Source organism: Malania oleifera, chromosome 12, assembly GCF_029873635.1.
Source record: "Malania oleifera isolate guangnan ecotype guangnan chromosome 12, ASM2987363v1, whole genome shotgun sequence".
NCBI classification, from domain to species: Eukaryota; Viridiplantae; Streptophyta; class Magnoliopsida; order Santalales; family Ximeniaceae; genus Malania; species Malania oleifera.
This window is the reverse complement of record NC_080428.1, coordinates 18,244,590-18,252,763: the sequence shown is the minus strand read 5'-3', so window position 1 is coordinate 18,252,763 and position 8,174 is coordinate 18,244,590.

Sequence of the window (8,174 nt, the reverse complement as noted above, 5' to 3'; positions counted from 1 at the left end):
TAGACGTTTAGAATCATGCATTAAAGATTATAATATTAATTAAATGTTTAGTTATGTTCAATATTTTATATTGAGCTCAATTTGTATTAATTGGAATTTTATTCAATAATTTACGGATATTTGTACTCTATTATTGCTGGATAATTTGCAGAAATTAAAGTTGAAGAAAAAAATTTTCCATTAGGCCAATTGATAAGTGAAAGTGCCATGTGTGCAAGTGAGCAGATTGTGAGGCCATATGGGTGAGGTTATGCTGGCTGTGTGCGTGTGTGGGCTAAGTTTGAGGCACCTGAGCATGACTTTGTGTGTGTGTGTGAATGGGTTTGTGAAGAAGCCGTGTGAGTGTGGGCTTGTGAAGAGGCATGAAAGAAGCTGGGCCTAGAAGTGAAAATATCAAGTTGGCCGCGTAGGTGCAGGAACAAAAGGGCAAAAAAGTAGAGTTTAAGCTGGGCCTAATTTGACTCGGCCATGCATGTGAAGCCAGTGTGTGTGTGCGCGCGCGCGCGCTTGTGTAGTGAGTAAATTACTGGGGTGTGTGCAGGTGTGTGTATTTGGGTGTCCAAGTGTGTGTATGAAGGTGTGCAGTGTGTGTTGGTGCTGAGAGTGGTGAGTGGTTCGGGTATGGAGGTGTGGCAAGTGGTGGTGTCACCGCGAAGCTACGGAGATCTGGTATGGAGAGGTGATGTGTGCTCACGGTCAAGGGTAGATGGAGATCTCCTGACAGTGAGATGGGTGTTTGCTCACCGGTGTTGTGCCGTGAGCGTACTCACAGCTGTTTGAGGAACTGGGAGAAAAGGGGAGCTACACGAGAGATCGTTGGTGATGGCGGATGACCCTAAGCACTCAACCGGTCGTGAGGATGGCCTGAGAGAGCAGAGTGAGAGAGACAGTGGGAGAATGGAGGATGGGAGGCCGACTGAGTCCGAGCCAAGGGTGAGCGTGAGGATTATGGCGACTCTGGAAGATGGTTGGTAGCAGTTAGCACCAAGTGAGCCAAAACTGAGGGTGGAGGATGGAGGTTGGTCACCGGACGGAGATGGGGTGAATGAGAGCTCTGGCCAGAGAGGAGAGAACAGTGATAGTGAGAGAGAGGAAGAGAACAATGAGAGAGAGAGAGAGAAAAAAAAATTTGGAGAAGTTCTCCTCTGTCTGCCCCCGCGGCGCCCTCCTGTAGCGAGCCTTTATAGGCTGCTTACCCAAAAAAACTTAAAACCCTAAACCTACCTTTTTTTCATTTATTTTCATTATATATTTTTCTGAATTGCCCCGTTTTATTTTCCAAAAATGAGAAACTCAATTTAATAATACTTGATTCCCGGAAATTAGAAGGACTCGGACTCGGAAAGACAACTCGATTAAAATGTTCAAAAAAAAAGTTCAATTTTAAAAATTAAACAACTCGACTCCAAAAAATTTTAAAATTTAGAAAAACTCAATTTAAAAATTAAAAATGCTCAAATTGAAAGATTCAATTTTAAAACCAATATAGACTTATTTTTAAAAATACCGGGACTCGATTTTAAAACAAGACTCCAATTTAAAATAAAATAGGACTTGATTTGAAAACTCGGGACTCAATTTAAAACACCATGACTCAATTTAAAATATTGGGACTTGATTAAAAATACCGAGACTCGATTAAAAATACCGGGACTCAATTAAAAAATACCAGGACTCGATTTACAACACCGGGACTCAATTCAAAACACTATGACTCAATTTAAAATATAGGGACTCGGTCGGGTTTCTCAAAAGGGTCCTCCCATTTCCAAGGCACGAAGTCAAATCTTGTCATGCCGGGTCTTCTTGGGGAGGCCTGGTTAAAATTGGGGTGTTGACAAATATTAAAATCCTATCTCTATCAAAAGAAATGCGAATATCTCCTACTGCAAGTACTGACACTCTCGTGCCATCTCCCAGAAATACGTAAATCTCCACATCACTTAGCTGACGAGTTTGCTGGAACCCTTGCAGCAAAGAATTGAAAATATGATTAGTGGCTCTAGTATCTACACACCAGCTACTGGTATATATCACTGCTAAACACGTTTCAACTACTAGTGAATGAGATATACCTTTGTTGTTCTGTTTGGCAAGATAAAGTAGACATTGTGATTTCTAGTGTCTTGACTACTTGCGGTGAAAACACTTGCCCTTAGGCTTTTTTACTCCATCCTGTGACCCACACACTACTAGAGGAGCTCCCTATGGTTTCTAAACCTTTTTATGCTTCTTTCGGTCTTTCGACCTAGAAGAAGAACTCTTCCCAGTCATAAGAGCAACAGTTGGCTTCCTGATGAGACCCTCAGCTGCTTGAAGCTCTTTAAGTAGTTATGTCAATGAGTAAAAGAGCTTATTCATGTTGTAGTTCAGACAAAAATACCTAAAAGAGTCAGACAGCGACTAGAGAACGATATCAACCTAGGTTTCCCCATCGATTTTAGCTCTAAGGATCTCTAGCTCATTAAGAAGACCAATCATCTTCAAAACATGATCCCTTACTGGGGTCCCTTCTACCATAGTAGTATTCATAAGTTCCTTCATAGCAGTCTACCTAACAACACGATTTTGATCCCCAAACATTTCTTTGAGGTTCTGCATTATGTCATAGGCAGAAGGCATAGAGTGATGCTAATGTTGCAAAACATTCGACATAGATGCCAAAATGTAACACCGCGCTATCTCATCAGCCTTAATCCACTTCTGTTAAGCCTGGGCTTCCTCATCGATTGCCCCTTCACTGGGCTTCTACGGACATACCTCTATGAGTACATACTTGTACTTCTCTGCAGTCAGTACAATATCCAAGTTCTTTTTCCAATCAATATAATTAGGTCCAACCAGTTTGTTTTCTTTGAGAATAACAACCAAGGGATTGAAAGCCATTTTAATCCTGAGAATCACATATTATAACAAAATATGATGAGCAATAATAAACTTTTAATTCAATTAAAAGAATATGGTTCCCTCTACCAATATTTTCTTTTAAAGATTTTGTCAACAACCTATCACACCGTGAGTAGTATACCTTGATGGGAGGTCGTCTACTACTCAACATTTGTGTAAAAAGGTAAGAACCTATTAATCTTACTATCTAGGCAAGTAACTATGCCAAGCAAAATTAAACTGCTGACTTAACTTTGGCCCTATAAATAATAGCAGTGACTCAAATGGTGAGGATAATATTATTCATAGCTAAGTGTATATCATCACATAATACTAGACCTATTGTCCCGTAGTGAATCCCTAGATGGAGAGGTGACCCAATACTAACAATTACTAGAGTTTATACTTGGTGAGTCCGTAATTAATTTCATCCGATGGGGAGGAATATACTAATATCACCACATAAAATTAATTACTTCACCTATAAACTAGCGATGGAGACCATAGGATTTATATGTAATAAATTCCCTCACCCACTTAGTTATTTAATTCATGAGGGATACAAACATGTGTTTAATATTCAAATAAATTTAATATTCCAATATTGCTAACTAAATTACACGCAACAAATAAAATTCCAATTTTCCTTTATATATTTTTATAAATAAATTGTATTATAACATGCGAATTAATTTTATTCTCTAGTTGCACATGCAAAAACCAGCTTTGAAATTTTAAATTTTACATGCTAATGACATAACACAAGAACAACAAGCACGCCAAACAAGCATATATAAACAAGAAATATGATATAATAAATATCTGACTATTATGGTCAAGCAGCTTGCATCATAACACCATGAATCCTTGTTTGCCATTACGCAGTGCCGAGGTTCGGCGAGGCTACCCCTACCAGGGTTCGACCTACCTGGTCAGGTGTAGGAGTCCAGTTAAATTTAAATTCAAATTCAAACTTAAATTCAAATTCAAGAAAGGAACGAAAAATCGCATCACTGTTTTAGGGTTTTTCCTATTTTTCGCCACTGTTATGCATACGCCGCAACTGTACCTCTTTCTAAGATGAAACTGCATCAAATTACAAAATCCTATGCCTCCATAACTGGAGTTCACATGCTACGAATCTTGTAATAAACAAACGCAATCACAAAGCATACATTTGTGTGATGAAATTGCATTAGATTACAAAATCTTATGTCTTCATAACCAGAGTTCACATGCTACAAATCTTCTAATAAACAATCGTAATCAAAAAACATACATTCATATGACCATAATTGCCAAACCAAATGCTGCAAAACAGAGGTTAGTGCATACACACGTTCTACCCTAAGCATGCATTGATTCAATTTTCGAAGAACACGATATTATTATTCGTATACAGTATCAACCAAGGCTCTGATACTAATTGAAGGGACTTGCGAAAGAGTCCTAAAATCCGATTGTAGTACATACGGATAACAAAAAATATTATCAGATCATGTAATCCATAATTACGTGATTAGGATTATACCTGCGAGATCTGTCTAGTTTGATCCTGAATCGGCAAGTATGAAAACGAGCTCTTAAAGACGACCAGGAATCTTCTACTATATTCCTTGAACACACCTTGCCCCTAAGAGAGTGGGCTCTTAAGTGGCTTCTAGGGTTTTCTTCTCTCACGAAAACGTCTGCCTCTATGAGAGTTTTTTCGTCTCTCATAGCAGCTAAATGGAGTGTGTGTATATAGGCTACAACAGGGACCTCTGGGAAAATATGATTAAGGCTTCCCACATAATTAATAATTCCTAATTCAATATGAATTTATCATTAATTACATTAATTATAATTCATACCACTAAAGAATTATAATTGCAGTCTTTGTCATATTCGAAATTAAATTTCGAGCTTCTATTATTAAATGCTTATTTATCTCCCCATGTAAAGATTACAGATACCCGTCTATTAAATTAAATTACTGATAACTTAATTAATTGACATATTAATTCCTTGAGACCTTCCACTTAACTTATTTGATGGGTCGGATTCAAAATTCACCTGCAGGGTTTGACACAATCAAAACTTATAAGCTTACTCAAGGGGGTATCATCAATCCCAATACCGGGATGTGGATTCCATCAATAATTAATGTTCATTATACACACAATGTCATCACCCAACTCATTGAGTATTTTGACCCATAAAGAATCTCACTCTTCTATGAATCAGAGTAATAAACACTATATGCACGTGTCCAATAATCATATTAGGATTAAGAACATAAGCACTCATAATAACCATCGGGTATTATTTGTTTTATATAGTTAGTATAAAAGCAATTACCTCAAGATGGTCTTGTTCAATAAGGAGTTGGAACTGTACCATTCCTAATAGTCAAGACAAACCTTTTTAAACCTCGTGCTATAGTCCTACCAAAAGTGTGTCCAATTTAATTTAAGATTGTGAACAATAAACTTATATTCTGTAAGAACTGATGATCTAATTTTCTTTGTATAAGTCGTACTCTACGCACTAGATCACCTATTATATAGAATAAAAGACACACATGCATAATCATAAAATAAATAATGTTAGGCAAACATTGTTCACAAATATTCTCATTAAAATGGAATAACTAAAGTTATTAATAAATACTATAACCGATTACATAAAGCATGTCTTTCAGTATAAATCCCTAACAATTGTGACTAACATATTGCATACACGTAGGCATACATTCCACTTAACCAAGATTCCAGAAAAGATCTAAGTCATTCATGGAAAATATGATCATTACCCATGAAAAGGAATCTACAGTGAAGTCATACTTCGAGAATCAGCAGAGTCAATGGGGTGATAGCGTAAGCAAAGAATATGTGATGAAGTTATTAGACCGGGTCAACATAAACACTCGGTCTAATTCTTTGAAGGAATTGAAAATCATCTGGAAAGGGTGGTCGCCTCTGTGCCATTTTGAGATTTTCTCTGTTATACGGGCATATTGGCTTCCTGCTACATGTGTCGGTGAACCTCCATGTGGTTGAAGTGCTGGTAGAATTTTGGAATCCTTCGTACTATTGCTTTACTATGGATGGGGTGGACATGGCTCCAACCATCGAAGAGTATACCTCGTTGTTGCATCTAGCCAAGTTGCCAGCACCCTACAAGACATATGTACACACCAATACATCCTTTTTGAAAGAATTGCATGATGTCATTGGGCTTAAAATTCAGAAGATGAAAGATACAAAAATCACCTGGCAATATTTAAAGGAATTGATGGAAAAAGAAGATAGGGAAGAGGCTCATCTGCATATGTTAGCCCTTGTTATCTACGGCCTGGTCATATTTCCGAAGGAGCTAGGGACCATCAACCATGCGACCATCGACCACGCGACCATTTCTTTCGTAGCACAGGTAAAGAGGGAATCAATTTGGTTCATGGAATTATAGTCGACACTTTTCGATCTCTCCATAAATGTCAGACTAGGAGGCGTACACGATTGACGTGCTATGTACCACTGTTGTATGTATGGATAATGATCCACTTACCATGCATCCAGGGATCCTTTTGCACTACCTTCTCAACGCTCGAGATCCCTTTAGCTGAATTCGGAGTAGTCCGCTGGGAAAAACAAGCCAATAAGTTTGAATGGAAGGCAAGACTGCGTCACCTAGTCAGCAAGGGGCTCGTCTAGCAAGCACCATGGATGGACCAATCTATATAGGTGTGGGAACAAAAATTTTCAAGGAATTATGGCTGCTCCATCACTAATATGACCATTTAGATGAATTGGAAGCTTGTCTAACTTTTGGCCTCCTTGAATGGGAACGCACTTCAATTTTCTTATGCATTGGATACCCATATATTATTACTAATAGGCACATATGTTGACTTGGAACAAAAAGTGAAATAAAACATTATGTCCATGTATAATGTAAGAATTGAAGCTGCTCTAGAAATATGGAAATTGAATTCGTCTGTAAATTGTAAGTGATTTGGAAGTATTCCAGTATGTTTGTATTTAACTCATTTGGAACAAAAAACTTAAAACTAGTAAGAGAGATACATATATTATTGACCTTGGGAATTTAGAATTTACGCAATGATAGAATGAGAGTAATGTGTCTATTCTCGATGGTAGTCCATGGTTCAACCGTCACTCATGTGTAAAAGCAACTAGGGAATGTGGTTCTACTCAGTGAAAAGCCCTAAACGTCAAAAGGACAATGCTCCACAAACTTGAAATGGTCGACTGAGCTAAAAATTCTCTTTTGAGCTCATTATTGAACTTACAAACATCCTCGACATTTTGTTCTTTTCCTTATGATAATAAGATATATTGAGAGAGAGAGAGAGAGAGAGAGAGAGAGAGAGAGAGAGAGAGAGAGAGAGAATAATAAAAATAAAAAAACTAAAGGGACTTACCCTTGTATATTGTTCTGACAGCTTCTACGCTTGGAAATCAATAACATTAGCTGATCAATTGCCTTAATTAAGGATTCTCAATCCAATCAAAATAATTGGAATATCAAATATTTCAAAGTCTTCAATCATAAAGTTGACTAAATCCATAGCATTAAACTCTATTTGACTTTAGAAAATTTCAAAATCTTTAATCTAGAGTTGACCTTATCTTTGCATTTTAACCCTGATTACCAGTTAGGGATTTTCAAAACCTCAATCTAGAGTTTGAGAATTTCAAATCTTCCATCAAGGGTTGACTCCATTCTTTTATTAAAACCTTGATAGTTAATCAAGGATTTTTCCAATCTTCAATCAAGAGTTGATCTCATCTTAGCATTAAACCTTGATAGTTAATCCAAGATTTTCAATTCTTCATTAATGAGTGATTTATTTAACCTTTCAGTATGGCTTAAGGTTAATCAACAGATCAACATTGATTTCTCTCATATCAATCATTTTATTTAAAATTCAAACAAAAATTTCATCCACGTCACCCAGCCCTTGATTGAAATTAGACATTTTTTATGTTGAATTTTCTAAATCATAATCCCAAAGGAAAGAGTCATCATTGAATGTAAGGCAATCAATGAAAATTTATATATATATTTTTATCTCTTCCAATTTTTTTCTTGTTTTCAAAATTTAGGGTATTCTAAGGCCAATTTTCCTTTTCAATCAAGAGTATGTCGGGGCTTTTAGTCCAATTATTTGCACTTTTATTGATTGAATGAATGGTACATTATCTTGCATACAAGTACAACCATTAAGGATAGAACTTCTTGATTACATTGAAATTACATAGTTGTTAGTGATGTATAGCTTT